The sequence below is a fragment of the Salmo salar genome, chromosome ssa05 (assembly GCF_905237065.1).
Source record: "Salmo salar chromosome ssa05, Ssal_v3.1, whole genome shotgun sequence".
NCBI lineage: Eukaryota > Metazoa > Chordata > Actinopteri > Salmoniformes > Salmonidae > Salmo > Salmo salar.
Window position 1 is genome coordinate 47,083,569 of NC_059446.1, and position 19,238 is coordinate 47,102,806.

General features: G+C 43.8%; 1 pseudogene; it reads left to right on the forward strand.

Moving 5' to 3' along the window:
• Window positions 1-1,887: 1,887 nt before the first annotated feature.
• On the forward strand, window positions 1,888-18,503 carry LOC106604979 (ras-related protein Rab-39B-like; annotated as a pseudogene).
• The last annotated feature ends 735 nt before the right edge of the window (window positions 18,504-19,238 follow it).

Below are 19,238 nucleotides of genomic sequence, written 5' to 3' on the forward strand. Positions count from 1 at the left end.
TTAGCACAGCAAGCTGGTAGCTAGCTTCTTCTCAATTTGAACTCACCGAATTATACATATTAAATATTTCGCACAAGCCTCAGGAGGATCAGATGAAATGGTCTAAAGTCAATTCTTCATGTATTCTGTTTCATACACGATATTGTTACTACTTGCCTACGCACGTTCTTCTGTGTTGGTACAAGTGTGGCGCAAGCTGACACAAAAGAAGACCTTGCGGCTGCATAAAAGAGGAGAGGAGTGGAAAGAAGGAGGCAGAGAGAAATGAGTCAAAGGTAGACGTAGGGAGGTTAAAGTCACCCAGAACTGTGAGGGGTGAGCCATCCTCAGGAAAGGAACTTATCAAGGCGTCAAGCTCATTGATGAACTCTCCAAGGGAACCTGGAGGGCGATAAATGATAAGGATGTTAAGCTTGAATGGGATAGTGACTGTGACAGCATGGAATTCAAAGAACGAGATAGACAGATGGGTCAGGGGAGAAAGAGAGAATGTCCACTTGGGAGAGATGAGGATTCCAGTGCCACCACCCCGCTGACCAGATGCTCTCGGGGTATGCGAGAACACGTGGTCAGACGAGGAAAGAGCAGTAGGAGTAGCAGTGTTTTTTGTGGTAATCCATGTTTCTGTCAGCGCCAAGAAGTCGAGGGACTGGAGGGTGGAATAGGCTGAGATGAACTCTGCCTTGTTGGCCGCAGACCGGCAGTTCCAGAGGCTGCCGGAGACCTGGAACTCCACGTGGGTCGTGCGCGCTGGGACCACCAGGTTAGAGTGGCAGCAGCCATGCGGTGTGAAGCGTTTGTATGGCCTGTGCAGAGAGGAGAGAACAGGGATAGACAGACACATAGTTGACACGCTACAGAAGAGGCTACGCTAATGCAAAGGAGATTGGAATGAAAATTAATTAAACAACTGGGGAAGCGAGGGAGCAGGGCCTCCCTCACTAACCTTTCACTGAAACACTCAGATATAACTCTTCCAACTTCCACTTTAGAAATTATAATTGATGTAAACTACAGTGGTTCAATGTTTCAGGAATAGGCTCAAACTTAGTTTATTCAGCTAGATAACTTGGTACAGTATTCTTCCGTGAAACCCACCCAGTGCACCGTATCCTATGACGCCGTAGCTAACTAGCATGCTAGCTTCCAATAACACACGGTTAGCACCAATACTTGGTTACAACAAACCAATGTTTGTTGTAATGGATCAGACGTGTCCGTGTCAGACATGTCCTGATCCAATGGATCAGATGTGTCCGTGTCTAGTTCCTTTCATAACGCAGAAGTAATTAAACGTTAGCTAGCTAACACAAAGTCAGTCCTGCAAGCTACACAAGTAGACTACACATCGCGAATGTTCAGAAAGTTAAGCTAACGTTACATAAATCGTATTGACTAAAATGATACAGTACTGCTAGCTGGTAAAGTTGGCCAGCTAGCAGTGGCTGCGTTGTTGACTTTGTTTGAAAATGTAGCTGGCTAGCTAACCTCGATAGTTTCTCTGTACTACACCTCTATCTTGGATATGAAGACAAAGACAACTATGATACAAAGACAACTATGTAGCTAGCTAACATTACACTAATCAAATCGTTCCGTTGTAATGTATTTAGTTTATACAGTACTGCTAGTTGGTAAAGTTGGCTAGCTAGCAGTGGCTGTGGTGTTGACTTTGTTGACTTTGTTTGGAAAACGGCGTCGCTGCGAACGAATATAGCTGGCTAGCTAACCTCGATAGTTACTCTAAGCTACACCTTTATCTTTGATACGAAGACAGCAAAGACAACTATGTAGCTAGCTAACATTACACTAGCTAACAAACACACAGCAGGGGATCAACAATGTGAGGGTGTTTTCTGGCTGCTGACACTACAGACATACTGTTCTATGTGGGAGCTGTGTGGAGTGCTGAGAAGTGTCTCTCGTACTATTTCTCCTCAGAGGGAGCATCGAGGAACCAGCTCCAGTTTGTCAAACCCCTATCTGCCTCTGGCTTCCTGAGGGGAATCCCTCTCTCCATATGTCCCTCAATCTTTCCTATTCCTCTCTCCAGTCCTCAGCAGCTATTATGGACCTGACTGTGGCAGTACCAGTTCAGGATCATCAAGTCGTCCCTGCTGAAGCGTTACACAGACGAGATGTTTCTGGACTGCATCAACCAGACAGTAGGGGTGGACTTCTACGTGCACTTCCTGGAGGTGGAAACTGGTGTTAGGGTCAAACTGCAGTTCTGGGACACGCAGGCCAGGAACAGTACTGTGCTGTATTACCACAACAACACATTAAATCAGCCTACAACATCACTCCATTCTGTAACGTTAGCTATTCATTTACTAATCCACCACCCCACTACTTTGCTGACTTGAGGGACCTGCTTTCTACTCCATGGCATAAATCATGTTAATACATAATTACAAGACATAATGCTATGATCTGCACAAACTGGGTATTTTAAAGAGGCTCAGGGGGATAGGATTGTTCCCATAAAAGGATCATTCTTACTAGTAAGGAAATAGAAGGCTTGGGGTGGCAGGTAGCCTAGTGGTTAGAGCTTTGGGCCAGTAACCGTAAAGGTTGCTAGATGAAATCCCTGAGCTGACAATGTAAAATCTAATTCTGCCCCTGAACAAGGCAGTTAACCTACTGTTCCTAGGCTGTCATTGTAAATTACTTGTTCTTAACTGACTTGTCTAGTTAAATAAAGGTAAAATAAAAAATATGGGGCAGAATCCACCCTTTCCCTTCAGAAAGCTGCAACTTCCCCCTTCTCTGCACACCAATACAATGTCTATGCATTACAATGTAATACCCTGATAAACTACCGGCTCTTTGACTTGGGTATTTTCCACAATAGGAGTATTCATCAGTCTTTACCTAAAGGAAAATCCAACAAATTAAATACAACCTATATGGGAGTAAGGTGCAATTACAGAATGTAATAGACACCTGTCTTCAGGTACCGTATATATGTAGGTAGGTTACTGTATTCAATGTGAATAAAATACTCACACCTACTCTATTTTGTATTTCTAACTTTAATGCTATGAACATTCCAGTTGGGGTCAATTCCAATTTAATTTGAAATGTTTCATTCAATTTGATTCTTCACGTTATGGAATTGGAATTTAATTGGAATTAGAATTCAGTTGTAATGAAAAAAATATATATACTTTTTTTTAATTGTAATTTAATCATCTCTCTGAATTCAAAGGCTGACCTGGAAATTGAATTGAATGACCTTTACAGGGAGAGTGAATTTAATTAGATTTGAATTTGTGGAATTAACCCAAACTCTGATTCCAGCCACCTGAATAAGCCCAAGATTGTGCTCACATGTGTTTTGATCATCCATCCAATCCTCTGTGACTCACCACAGCCAAACAAAATATTCCCTGTAAATCAATGGTTAAGGGTTTATTTTGTTAACTGTTACATACTTACACATTTGACAATAGCGCAAGCATTGCTTATAGTCTGGTTTATATTATCTGTCTCCCTCTCTACCCCATGAGTTGATATTCATTGTTGGGGAGTAATGAACTACTTATAGTTCAACTAGTAATTTAACTACATTTTGCTGTAGCTTGGCGGTAGTTGAACTACATTAAAATCTTGGTAGTGTTTTCAATAGTTAACTTTGTGTTGTTGTTGCCATTTTAGAGGTATAGCTAACTACACAATACTTTGTGGCTAAAATAAAGGGGGACATTTCTTTTCTGCCACCATCTTTGAAATGCAACAGAAAGGTCCCACTTCCAGCCATCACTCCGATGCTGTCTACAAGATGGCAGCAGTGTATGTGCAAAGTTTCAGACAGATAACTTGAAGTATGAGCGAACTACATGACATTTACTGTGAAGTCACCCAGGTACATTTGGACAAATCGTGTAGGAGACATTTGCATTCATACAGTGAGGGAAAAAAGTATTTGATCCCCTGCTGACTTTGTACGTTTGCCCACTGACAAAGAAATGATCAGTCTATAATTTTAATGGTAGGTTTATTTGAACAGTGAGAGACAGAATAACAACAAAAGAATCCAGAAAAACATATGTCAAAAATATTATAAATTGATTTGCATTTTAATGAGGGAAATAAGTATTTGACCCCCTCTTAATCAGAAAGATTTCTGGCTCCCAGGTGTCTTTTATACAGGTACAGTGCAGTTATATTAACAACAATTTAAGCTTTCAGCCAATATAAGACACTTACAGTACGTACCGACATTTGTTGTTTCTCTAAAATCTGCAATCGTGACACAAGGCGCTGCATGATTTACTGTCCCGTTGATGGGATGCCTATCCCTATTAAGGTTAGCTTTAGTGTAGCTTAACTTCTTCCAGTGTGAAGTAATTGGAGGCTTGGTAAACTATATTTTCAGAGTAGCTTCCCCAACACTGTTGTTATTATTCAGTGACGAAAGGGGAGCTGTATAATATTTATTTTATTTCCATTTGCAAGGGTGAGAGAAACAATCTGCTTAATCCTCTCTTTGGGGGGGATGTACAATGGAAGACCCCTTAAGGCATGACATCTGAATAGTTAAAAACCTGGCCCTCTGTAAAAACCTGGCCCTCTGAGACTTATGAAAATGTTACATATGGTGGTAGATTTTGCCTCGTTTTTTTGGCTTGCTCCTCAAAAGCCAAATGTGAGTTGGCTTGGTGGTGTAGTTGATGTTGGTGTGTCCTTACCACCACCAAGAGACACCCATCTGTCAGAACCATGCCCGTAGTTGTTTCCCCCTCTCAATCACAACAAACAAGTTGTGCAAGTTGAGTTCAATAACTACAGGCCTGGCCCCTATGGTGAGATGCCGGAGGAAGCTTTGAATTGGTCAGTAGCCTACAGAGTAATATGAGAAGAATGCAATTGCTGAATTTATGTAGATATTCTTAGCCCCTTTTTAAAAATGTTCACCTAAAATGACATACCCAAATCTAACTGCCTGTAGCTCAGGCCCTACCTGCCGCCCCCGCCGCCCCTGATATACTATACCCCTAATGATATGCATATTCTTGGTACCATTTGAAAGAACACTTTGAAGTGTGGGGAAATGTGAAAGGACTGTAGTAGAATACAACCCAATAGATCTGGTAACAGATAATACAAAGAAAAAACCAACTGTTCTTTTGTACCATCTTTGATATGCAAGAGAAAGGCCATAATGTATTATTCCAGCCCAGGTGCAATTTAGATTTTGGCCACTAGATGGCATCAGTGTATGTGCAAAGTTTTAGACTGATGCAATGAACCATTGCATTTCTGTTCAAAATGTTGTATCAAGACTGCCCAAATGTGCCTAATTTGTTAATTAATTACTTCTCATGATTAAAATGGTGCACTCGCCTCAAACAATAGCATGGTATTCTTTCACTGTAATAGCTACTGTAAATTGGAGTGCAGTTAGATTAACAAGAATTTAAGCTTTCTGCCAATATCAGATATGTCTTATGTCCTGGGAAACTTTATTGTTACTTACAACCTCATGCTAATCGCATTAGCCTACGTTAGCTCAACCGTCATGTGGAAGGGACACCGATTCCGAATAAGTTATAACCAAATGTTTTGATAACTTTCAAATGTAGTAACAGGTCCATATAGAATAAACAACCCTTTACATAATACTATAGAATCAGTGTTCTGTTAATATAACAATGTGCACCTTTCATCTCATCATTCATTGACATTCCCAGCCAATACAGATACTGTGCATATCAACATTTAGTCTGGTGGTATCTTGGCAAACATGTCAGAGTGGTCATACCTTCCTGTGTAGTGCCCCATATAAACCAGGAGTTCCCCGATCCTGGTGCAGAATACACGGGGTTTCTCCCCCCCCATACTGACTGACACCATTCAATAATAAAGAAAGACAATACAAGTAAAAGTTGTCTAGTAAAATTGTAACGCTGAATCAGGTCTCTCTCCATTCAGAGACATCAGTATCCGATGGACTTCATCACATCAGATTGCAAGTCTCCATGAGCTGGTTCCATAGATGTTTCTGTGAACACATACACACATAGTCACTAATGGCAGTTAGGATAGGTAATTTCTGACACAAAACAGGTGCTACAGTGCATTCTGAAAGTATTCAGACCCCTTGACTTTTTCCATATTTTGTTACGTTACAGCCTTATTCTAAAATGGACTAAATACATGTTTTGCTTCATCAATCTGCACACAATACCTCATAATGACAAAGCGAAAACATTTTTGATTTGTTTTGTTGCAACCCCCCCCCCCCAAAAAAAACGGAAATACCTTATTTAATAAGTATTCAGACCCTTTGCTATGAGACTCAAAATTGAGCTCAGGTGCATCCTGTTTCCATTGATCATTGGACCACCGGCCAAACTGAGTAATCGGGGGAGAAGGGCCTTGGTCAGGGAGATGACCAAGAACCCGATGGTCACTCTGACAGTGCTCCAGACTTCCTCTGTGGTGATGGGAAAACCTTCCAGAAGGACAACCATCTCTGCAGCACTCCACCAATCAGGCCTTTATGATAGAGTGGCCAAACGGAAGCCACTCCTCAGTAAAAGGCACATGACATCTCGCTTGGAGTTTGCGGAAAGGCACCTAAAGGACTCTCAGACCATGAGAAACAAGATTCTCTGGTCTGAAGAAACCAAGATTAAACTGAATGCCTGAATGCCAAGAGTCACGTCTGGAGGAAGCTTGGTACCATGCCTATGGTGAAGCATGGTGGTGGTAGCATCATGCTGTGCGGATTTTTCAGCAGCAGGGACTGGGAGACTTGTCAGGATAGAGGGAAAGATGAATGGAGCAAAGTACAGAGAGATCATTGATGAAAATCTGCTCCAGAGTGATCAGGACCTCAGACTGGGTCTAAGGTTCACCTTCCAAAAGGACAACGACCCTAAGCACACAGCCAAGACAATGCAGGAGTGGCTTCGGGACAAGTCTCTGAATGTCCTTGAGTGGCCCAGCCTGAGCCCGGACTTGAACCCGATCGAACATCTCTGGAGAGACCTGAAAATAGCTGTACAGCGACGCTCCCCATCCAACCTGACAGAACTTGAGAGGATCTGCAGAGAAGAATGGGAGAAACTTCCCAAATACAGGTGTGCCAAGCTTGTACCCAAGAAGACTTGAGGCTGATAAAAAATGCCACAACAGGCCTGATACAAACAGCAGTTATCTGTACACTTTCCAAATGTCAACAAAAAATAATACCCTAGACAAAGTGGGATCTTTTTTTTGTAAAAGTAATTATGTGAGAGATGGTGGTGGAAATGCCTTTATGCGCAAATATTAATATAATAACCATCATATCGAAGTAAACGATATGATATGGTTTGTGGACTCAGGAAACTCAGGAAAGCATGTAGTTTATTAGGCTACAGATTGAATAAATGATGATGAACTTCACAGGGTGGTGAAAGTGCACTGTAATGAGCTTGATGCTCCTTTCTAATAAATATTGAGGGTCTTATTCTGGTGACATGATGATCGATGCTTGGCTGCCTTTTGACAAATAAATAATCTTGCTATTTTGTCCATAAAAATCTCATCATGTAGTAGGCTATACCCACACTATCTGCGAGCTGTTAGCTAGAGTGCACGTACCAAGACCGGAGTGGGCACATTCACTATATAACACAGATTTTTTTTTGTGCCAAAACCATCAGTAGAGTTGAAAATGTGATAAACCCATTTACATTTTTGTTTTTATTCAGTACATGAGAATTTAACCGAAAAAGTTATTTTTATGTGCACTACGTCCTTCCGCACAGCCTTTTATCCGTAACAAATACATTTGATGGAAACACATCTCTGGTTGGAAAAGGAGCATATGTTTTTATGCAGATTTTAGAATATTCACATGAAAATCTGTCACCATTTGGATGGATGCCTAGCTTATGTTGAAGATTGAACAGGTCAGATAAAATCTACCCAATTATGGTCTCCCCATCAAACGACTGAGGCTGCCGTCTGGCAAAAGCATCAATAGTCCATCTGTAGAAGTAGGCAGAGTTGAGGCAAAGTTCATCAGTGACACAAAAGGTGTTGCAATTACTGAAATTTTGTGCTGTACTGTATTATTAGTAATCACCTCATTTGTAATTGTATTTATTATGGATCCCCATTAGCTGCTTTTCCTGGGGTCCATTACGGCAGTTATATACAATTACAAATATTACATTACATTTCACAATAGATTTCACAACACATTAAGTGTGTGCCCTCAGGCCACTCCATGTGTATGTGTGTGTAGTGCATATGTTATCGTGTGTGTGTGTGTGTGTGTGTGTGTGTGTGTGTGTGTGTGTGTGTGTGTGTGTGTGTGTGTGTGTGTGTGTGTGTGTGTGTGTGTGTGTGTGTGTGTGTGTGTCTTCACATTGTGGATGTGTTGAGTGGATATGTTGAGTGCCAGGTGTCTCTGCATCTCATGCATCTGTGAACACATACACACAGTCACTGTTCTATTACCAATGGTGGTATCTGACACAAAAACATATACTATGTTGAAGTTTAAACAGGTCAGACTAAACCTACCTAATTCTGTTCTTCTCATCGATAACCATTGGTGAGTAGGCAAGAGCTGAGGTCTTTGCCAGAATCACATTAATAGGCATAGCAACGTAGATCAGCTCCTGGCCCCTATGGTGGAGAAATTACAAGATTATGTTATAATGCTGTTATTGTATCAAATGATTGTTTTATGCAACAGAATAAGGGGTTGTTAGAACGCTCATCTGTGTATGTTCTACTGAGGATGGGCCTCTAGAAGATTTACCACCGGCCTGAGGAGAGACACATGAAACGAGGGGTTAATACCATAATAGGAAGGGAGTTGTAACCTATAACACACCTCGTTTATCCTCCTCAGGACTTTGAAGGGCCCCACACACTGCAGCCCCAGCTTCCGGCAGGGCAAACGGAGGGGCAGGTTCCGGGTTGAGAGCCAGAACCTGTCCCCCGGTACGAACACGGGGGCCTCACTGCGGTGGCGGTCAGCACTCCTCTTCTGCCGTCCACTGGCTTGCTTCAGGGATTCCTGGACGGCTCTCCAGGTCTCCTTGGAGCACTGCACCCATTCCTCCACCGCAGGAGCCTCGGTCTGGCTCTGGTGCCATGGTGCCAGGACCGGCTGGTAACCCAAAACACACTGAAAGGGTGACAGGTTAGTGGAGGAGTGACGAAGTGAGTGCTGGGCCAACTCCGCCCATGGAATGTACCTCGCCCACTCCCCTGGCCGGTCCTGACAATATGACCACAGAAACCTGCCCACCTCCTGTTTCACCCTCTCCGCCTGCCCATTACTCTCGGGGTGATAACCGGAGGTCAAGCTGACCGAGACCCCCAGATGCTCCATAAACGCCTTCCATATCCTGGACGTGAACTGGGAACCTCGATCAGAGACAATGTCCTCCGGCACCCCGTAGTGCCAGAAGACGTGGGTAAATAGGGCCGGGCAACGGGAGGAGACGGCAGGACTTTGAAAACCGATCCACAACAACCAGGACCGTAGTGCTCCCCTGAGACGGGGGGAGATCTGTCAGGAAGTCTACTGACAGGTGAGACCATGGCCGTTGTGGAACGGGGAGGGGCTGTAACTTCCCTCTCGGGAGATGCCTAGGTGCCTTACTCTGGGCGCACACCGAACAGGAAGAGACATAGAACCTCACGTTTTTAGCCAAGGTGGGCCACCAGTACTTCCCCCTGAGACCCCACACTGTCCTCACCACACCAGGATGACCCGAAGAGGGTAGTGTGTGGGCCCACCGAATCAATTGATCACGGACACCGAGCGGCATGTACATGCGACCCACGGGACACTGTTCCACCCTTAACGCCAGGTTCCACCCTTAACGCCCGCTCGATGTCCGAGTCCACCTCCCATATCACCGGTGCCACCAGCCTAGAAGCTGGAATAATGGGAGTAGGATCGATGGGCCGGTCTTCAGTGTCATAGAGACGGGACAGCGCGTCGGCCCTCATGTTCAGGAAGCCTGGTCTATAGGAAATAGTAAACCTGAAACGGGTGAAGATCATGGCCCACCTTGCCTGACGTGGATTCAGTCTCCTAGCTGCCCGGATATACACCAGATTCTGATGGTCAGTCCAGATGAGAAAGGGGTGCTTAGACCCCTCAAGCCAGTGTCTCCACACCCTCAAGGCTTTTACCACCGCTAGCAACTCCCTGTCCCCCACATCATAGTTGCGCTCCGCCAAACTGAGCTTCTTCGAAAAGAAAGCGCAGGGGCAGAGTTTCGGTGGCGTACCCGAGCGCTGTGATAGCATGGCACCCACCCCAGCCTCGGATGCATCCACCTCCACTATGAATGCTAGAGAGAGGTCCGGGTGCGCCAACACGGATGCCTCGGTGAACAGCACCTTCAACCTTTTGACCGAGAAGTGTTCTGCCTGCCCTCTCGACTCCCAGACTGACTCCTCCAGCACCGGTCGGCCGTGTATCCTCTCCGACCACAGCTGGTGCAGGAGGAGCCACCTCCTCTGGTACTCCTCGGCATGGCCCCCCCTAACTCCATAGGAGTAGGGGCGGGAGTGCACGGAGGTGGAACAGACAGGACCCTTTCCGAACGCCCGCGGGCAGCCAGCAGATTGTCCAGTCGGATAGACATGTCAATAAGCTCGTCGAGGGAGAGAGCGGTGTCCCGACAAGCTAGCTCCCTGCGGACGTCTGCCCGGAGACTACACCTGTAATGTTCCACCTGTCGTTCCACCCCGCCCCAGCGGCCAAGGTCCTGAACTCCAGCGCAAAGTCCTGCGCACTCCTCGTCTCTTGCCTGAGGTGGAACAGCCGCTCACCCGCCGCTCGTCCCTCCGGAGAGTGGTCGAACAAGGCCCGAAAGCGGCGGGTGAACTCCAGATAGTGATCCCTCGCCGAGTCCGGACCATTCCAGACTGCATTGGCCCACTCCAGAGCTCGGCCCGTCAGGCAGGAAACGAGGACACTCACACTCTCCTCCCCCGAGGGAGCAGGTCTTACGGTGGCCAGGTACAGCTCGAGCTGGAGCAGAAATCCCTGGCACCCAGCCGCTGCTCCATCATACTCCCTCGGGAGCGCAAGATGCAGCGCGCCGGAGCCAGACACAGTGGGAGGAGAAGGTGGCGGAGTCGGAGGAGCCGGAGGTGAAGAGAGGAGACCACCCCTCTCCATCATTTGGTCCATTGCGGATCCAATCCGATGGAGGACTGAGGTGTGATGGAGCACGCGTTCCTCCATCAAAGGAAGGGGGTTGGCAGCTGCTCCTGCTGACTCCATAGGTGGTGCGGGATTCTGTAAGGCTTGGGCGTTGTAGGAGAGGAATCAGACGCAGGAAGCAGCAATAGAGGGTAATGGTTTTTAATGAGCCCAACGGCGAAAACACAAGCCACCCCAAACAGCGAACTGAGCGCACACAAAACAAAGTGCCCCAAACACAGGGGACAAACACAGTCGGCGCAAAACCACGCACTAGCGCAAAACACCATCAGCGTGTACACAAGCATATACATACAGAGAAACAATCCCGCACAAAGAGCAGGTGGGCCTACTGGCTAATATAGCCTCGCTAATCAACCCAACACAGAACAGGTGCAAACAATAACGGAAAGAGGGAAAACCAAAAGGGAATCAGTGGCAGCTAGTAGGCCGGTGACGACGACTGCCGAGCGCCACCCGAGCAGGAGGGGGAGCCACCTTCGGTGGGAGTCATGACACTGGGTGATTTAAATATTGACTGGCTCTCATCAAGCTGTCCACTGAAGAAAAAACTTCAAACTGTAACCAGTGCCTGCAACCTGGTTCAGGTTGTCAGTCAACCTACCAGGGTATTTACAATCAGCATAGGAATGAAATCATCAACATGTATTGATCACATCTTTACTAATGCTGCAGAAATTTGCTTAACATCAGTATCCAAATCTATAGGATGTAGTGATCACAATATAATAGCCATATCTAGGAAAACCAAAGTTCCAAAGTCTGGGCCTAATACATTGTATAAGAGGTCATGCAATAAGTTTTGTAGTGATTCATATGTTGATGATGTAAAGAATATTTGCTTATTCCGGTTACTAATAAGCATGCACCCATCATTAAGAAGAAAATGACCGTACTAACTGTTAAATCCCCTTGGATTGATGAGGAATGGAAAAATTGTGTGGTTGAGAGGGATGAGGCAAAAGGTATGGCAAATAAGTCTGGCAGCCCAACTGATTGGCAAACGTACTGCAAATTAAGAAATCATGTGACTAAGCTAAATAAAAAGAAACTATAGAATGAAACAAAGATGAATGACATAAAGAATGATAGTAAAACGCTTTGGAGAACCTTAAATGAAATTTTGGGGAAAAAGCTAACTTGGCTCTATTATTCATTGAATCAGATGGCTAATTTATCACAAAACCCACTGATATTGCCAACTACTTTAATGACTTTTTCATTGGCTGTGAACCCTCTCATTTCAACCGGCTGTGATCCTTTGAACGTGTTGGGGGTGATGAAACAATGGAGGGTTGTGAATGAGAGGGTTCAACGGAGGGTTTTAAATGAGAGGGTTCATTTATCTGGCCCGGATTACCCCAGTGGGAGGAGTTTGAACAGGGTGAAAAGTGATTGCATTTGTTTTGGAACTGTGCTGCCTCCTGGGCATGAACCAGGTGCCCCGCTCTGGCCGATGGTGAAGTCAGCTCAAAACAAAAGTGAAGTAATCAAGCACGTGGAGTGATTAAGTAGGATTCTGAAGCAAAAGTGATTGATTTTGATAAAAATGCTGGTAACAGTTGACACCCAGCATTATGACACAGTCGTAACCAGGCCATAATATGTCATAACAGCTCATATAACTTGTCATAACCGGTCATAATATGGTCATAACACTGTCATGACACATGTATTTAGACCTGTTGTGACATACAGTACAGTATATATTAAGGCGGTGACATCAAGGCGGTGACCCGATCCTGTAGGTTCATGCTCTACAACATTCGCAGAGTACGACCCTGCCTCACACAGGAAGCGGCGCAGGTCCTAATCCAGGCACTTGTCATCTCCCGTCTGGATTACTGCAACTCGCTGTTGGCTGGGCTCCCTGCCTGTGCCATTAAACCCCTACAACTCATCCAGAACGCCGCAGCCCGTCTGGTGTTCAACCTTCCCAAGTTCTCTCACGTCACCCCGCTCCTCCGCTCTCTCCACTGGCTTCCTGTTGAAGCTCGCATCCGCTACAAGACCATGGTGCTTGCATACGGAGCTGTGAGGGGAACGGCACCTCCGTACCTTCAGGCTCTGATCAGGCCCTACACCCAAACAAGCAACTGCGTTCATCCACCTCTGGCCTGCTCGCCTCCCTACCTCTGAGGAAGCACAGTTCCCGCTCAGCCCAGTCAAAACTGTTCGCTGCTCTGGCACCCCAATGGTGGAACAAGCTCCCTCACGACGCCAGGACAGCGGAGTCAATCACCACCTTCCGGAGACACCTGAAACCCCACCTCTTTAAGGAATACCTAGGATAGGATAAAGTAATCTTTCTAACCCCCCCCCCCTTTAAAAGATTTAGATGCACTATTGTAAAGTGGTTGTTCCACTGGATATCATAAGGTGAATCCACCAATTTGTAAGTCGCTCTGGATAAGAGCGTCTGCTAAATGACTTAAATGTAAATGTAAATGTATTATGTTATGGCTGGTTTTGACACCTACATAAGTGTCAAAACCCACAAACCCTACCACACAAGGCAAAACATTCCATTACACCATAAACAAGTCGGCTATGTTATATATAACATTTTCTGAAATTGACCATATTAAATTACCATTGTAATTGCGCACACATTGATGTCAGACATGTACCTACCTCAATGCTCTTTTCTGAAGAAGGATGAATGCAGGAGCATATTTCAGGAGCAGGGCAAGAAACACTTTAACTGATGACTAACATAAGGGCATGTACGTCATAGGCCTATCTGGCTTATATGATTATGATGGTCATAATGCTTCTTGACAGTGTCATAAAGTGTATTTTCTTAGTCCAAGTAAAGTGACACAGTAAAGTCATAATGCTTCTTGACAATGTCATGAAGTGTATTTTCTGAGTCCAAGTAAAGTGACACAGGATGGTCATAATGCTTTATGATGGGGTCAGAAAGTGTATTTTCAACAAGTTATATAAAATATGATGGAAAAAAACATGACTGTAAAGAATTCATTACAATAACAACAAAGGACTTAAGAAACAAACTTTCAAACGGAAAAACATTTGAAAAAATGTGGGTTTTAGCACTCTTATGTAGGTTTCATAACCAGCCACAAAATAACGCAATATATGTCACAACATGTGTAAATATATGGGTCATGACAGTGTTATGACCACGTTATGACAAGTAATGTCAGCTGTTTTGACATTGTATGCTATGGTTATGACCATGTCATAACATATGAAACCGGGTTTCAAGTAAAGTGTTATCAAAATGCTTTATCTGCCTTCCCAATGAAAACTAGTTTGAAAATTCTAATATTTATTTCATGGAAAAGAGCTGTTGTATGTTTCTGGACAATGCACCTAGCTGCCTTGTTGACAACATGACCAAGCAATGCAGATTACTATTTTGAGAAGGGCACTCCTCCATCCCCGCTTTCACCCAATGACATGACGGGCCATTGCCCAATTCAACCAGAAAACATTAACGGAAGCCTCTCTAATGCAAATTCTGTTGAGTGTGGTGTACAGCTAGGCAGTCGGCTTGGACCATTATTGTTTTCTGTGTTTACTAATGACCTTCCACTGACCTTGAATAATATCCCCCTAGAGTCTGTTGACGCACCGGTGCATCAATCTAAGTAACATCATTTTTTTTTTTAAATCCCATCAAAATCCTCCAGTTTCACCTAGAGATACAGTTGAAGTCGGAAGTTTACATACACTTAGGTTGGAGTCACTAAAACTAATTTCTCTACCTCTCCACAAATGTCTTGTTAACAAACTATAGTTTTGGCAAGTCGGTTAGGACATCTACTTTGTGCATGACATAAGTAATTTTTCCAACAATTGTTTACAGACAGATTATTTCACTTATAATTCACTGTATCACAATTCCAGTGGGTCAGAAGTTTACATACACTAAGTTGACTGTGCCTTTTTTAAACAGCTTGGAAAATTCCAGAAAATTATGTCTTGGCTTTAGAAGCTTCTGATAGGCTAATTTACATAATTTGAGTCAATTGGAAGTGTACCTGTGAATGTATTTCAAGGCCTACCTTCAAACTCAGGCTTCTTAGCTTGACATAATGGGCAAATCAATAAAAAATCAGCCAAGACCTCAGAATTTGTTTTTTAGACCTCCACAAGTCTGGTTCATTCTTGGGAGAAACTTCCAAATGCCTGAAGGTACCACGTTCATCTGTACAAACAATAGTACGCAAGTATAAACACCATGGGACCACGCAGCCGTCACACCGCTCAGGATGGAGACGCATTCTCTCTCCTAGAGATGAACGTACTTTGGTGCGAAAAGTGCAAATCAATCCCAGAACAACAGCAAAGGACCCTGTGAAGATGCTGGAGGAAACAAGTACAAAAGTATCTATATCCACAGTAAAACAAGTCCTATATTGACATAACCTGAAAGGCCGCTCAGCAAGGAAGAAGCCACTGCTCCAAAGCCACCATAAAAAAAGCCAAACTACGGTTTGCAACTGCACATAGGGAAAAAGATTCTACTTTTTGGAGAAATGTCCTCTAGTCTGATGAAACAAAAAAAGAACTGTTTGGCCATAATGACTATTGTTATGTTTGGAGGAAAAAGGGAGATGCTTGCCAGCCGAAAAACACCATCCCAACCGTGAAGAATCATGTTGTGGGGGTGCTTTGCTGCAGGAGGGACTGGTGCACTTCACAAAATAGATGGCATCTTGAGGCAGGAAAATTATGTGGCTATATTGTAGAAACATCTCAAGACATCAGTCAGGAAGTTAAAGCTTGGTCGCAAATGGGTCTTCCAAATGGACAATGACCCCAAGCATACTTCCAAAGTTGTGGCAAAATGGCTAAGGACAACAAATTCAAATTATTGGAGTGCCCATCACAAAGTCCTGACCTCAGTCCTATAGAAAGTTTGTGGGCAGAACTAAAATAGCATGTGCGAGCAAGGAAGGCTACAAACCTGACTCAGTTACACCAGCTCTGTCAGGAGGAATGGGCCAAAATTCACCCAACTTTTTGTGGGAAGCTTGTGGAAGGCTACCCGAAACGTTTGACCCTAGTTAAACCATTTATAGGCAATGCTACCAAATACTAATTGAGTGTATGTAAATATCAAACCCACTGGGAATGTGATGAAAGAAATAAAAGCTGAAATAAATCATTCTTTTATTATTCTGACATTTCACATTCTTAAAATAAAGTGGTTATCCTAACTGAACTAAGACAGGGAATTTTTACTGGGATTAAATGTCAGGATTTGTGAAAAACTGAGTTTAAATGTATTTGGCTAAGGTGTATGTAAACTTCCGAGCTTAAAGTTTTCTTTACTGACCATCATTTTCACTTGTCTGACCACTTGCATGATGACGAGTTTCTCATACGACTGGCCTATCTGGGTGATGTTTTTTGCCTGAATGATCTGAATCTAGGATTACAGGTACTCTCCGCAACTATATTCAATGTGCGGGACAAAATTGAGGCTATGATTAAGTTGGAGCTCTTTTCTGTCTGCATTAACAAGGACAACACAGAAGTCTTTCCATCATTGTATGATTTTTTTGTGTGCAAATTAACTCAAGCTTACAGACAATGTCAAATGTGATATAGCGAAGCACCTAAGTGAGCTGGGTGCGCTATTACGCAGGTACTTTCCTGAAACGGACAACACAAACTGGATTCGTTATCCCTTTCATGCCCTGCCTTCAGTCCACTTACCGATATCTGAACAAGAGTGCCTCATCGAAATTGCAACAAGCGGTTCTGTGAAAATTGAATTTAATCAGAAGCCATTGCTAGATTTATGGATAGGGCATCGCTCAGAGTTTCTTGCATTGACCAATCGCGCTGTTAAGACACTGATGCCCTTTGTAACCACGTACCTATGTGAGAGTGTATTCTCGGCCCTCACTAGCATGATAACTAAATACAGGCACAGACTGTGTGTGGAAAATGATTTAAGACTGATACTCTGCAATACAACCCAACATTGCAGAGTTATGTGTATCCTTTCAAGGACACCCTTTTCATTAACCTGTGGTGAGTTATTCACAATTTTTGATGACCAAATAAGGTTTTATATGTAAGATGGCTAAATAAAGAGCAGAATTATTGATTATTATTATATTATTATTTGTGCCCTGGTCCTATAAGAGCTCTTACTCACTTCCCACGAGCCAGGTTGTGACAAACTCATTCTTATGTTTAATAAATGTATTGTATAGTGTGTGTGTGGCAGGCTTACAATGATGGCAAAAAACAACATTTGAGAGTGCGCTGACCCAGCTGGAGGTTGAATGTTTGAAGGGGTACAGGACTATAAAAAGTTTGGGAACCACTGATGTATGTGATATGTGATTGGGGTACGACTGTGATATGTGGTTCTCGCATGGCTATCTTAAGATGAATGCACTAGTTGTGGGTCACGCTGGATGGGAGCATCTGTTGAATGGCTCAATGGTAATGTAAATGTAGTGCAAAATATGTACAGTTGAAGTTGGAAGTTTACATACACCTTAGCCAAATACATTTAAACTCAGTTTTTCACAAGTCCTGACATTTAATCCCAGTAAAAATTCCCTGTTTTAGTTAAGTTAGGATCAACACTTTATTTTAAGAATGTCAGACACAATGCGTCTGACTAGCTCTACTGAAACGACTACTAGGTGTCGTTCAATGAGGATGCCTAATCTGGTGAAACCTCCAATGAATACCACATCCTAATTTGCAGATGCAATAGGCAGAGGTCAACTAAGTTCCTCCATATATAGTCAACAATATCCTAATTTAGGTTAACATTTACCAATGTGTATGAGTTTATAGTAATTATCACAACATATCTGCTGATCATTGAATCACATCCATAAATTTAATCCTTTTTTTTTTTTAACAATTCCTTTAACTTTTTGATATGTTTTTCTTTTCTCTCAGGTCAGTGACTCGGTCCTACATCCATAACTCAGTGGGGGACCTGCTGGTGTTTGACCTGACTAACCGGGCCTTTGAGCAGAGGTGTGTGAACATGTGCAGCCCCACACAGTGCTGTTTTAACACAAGAATGACCGGGTGGCCCGCCATAACATGGCTGAGAAACTGGCTGGCCAGCTGGGGACGCCCTACATCGAGGTGTTGGCTAAGACTGGTCAGTGTGTGATGGGAGGCCTTCGAGCTGCTGACCGGCCGAGTGTACTAGGGCCTGCTGAGTGGGGAGGTGGAGCTGCAAGAGGACTGGGACAGGGTGAAGTGCTTTGCTCCACGTGCTTCACTAGTAGAGCTACAGCAGCCCAAGATCAATATACCCAACAACAGAAAGAAGTGCTGTTCCTGAGTTGGGTCTTTGGACTTGTGCTGTATTGTCATATACAATTGAAGTCGGAAGTGTACATACATCTTAGCCAAATACATTTAAACTCAGTTTCTCACAATTCCTGACATTTAATACCAGTAAAAATTCCCCGTCTTAGGTAAGTCAGGATCACCACTTCATTTTAACTATGTGAAATGTCAGAATAATAGTTGAGTGATTTATTTCAGCTTTTATTTCTTTCATCACATTCCCAGTGGGTCAGAAGTTTACATACACTCAATTAGTATTTGGTAGCATTGCCTTTAAATTGTTTAACTTGGGTGAAACATTTCAGGTAGCCTTCCACAAGCTTCCCACAATAAGTTGGGTGAATTTTGGCCCATTCCTCCTGACAGAGCTGGTGTAACAGTCAGGTTTGTAGGCCTCCTTGCTCGCACACCTTTTCCAGTTCTGCCCACAAATTTTCTATAGGATTGAGTTCAGGGCTTTGTTATGGCCACTCCAATACCTTGACTTTGTTGTCCTTAAGCCATTTTGCCACAACTTTGGAAGTATGCTTGGGGTCATTGTCCATTTGGAAGACCCATTTGCGACCAAGCTTTAACTTCCAGACTGATGTCTTAAGATGCTGCTTCAATCCACATAAGTTTCCTACCTCATGATGGCATCTATTTTGTGAAGTGCACCAGTCCCTCCTGCAGCAAAGCACCCCCACAACATGATGCTGCCACCCCCGTGCTTCATGGTTGGGATGGT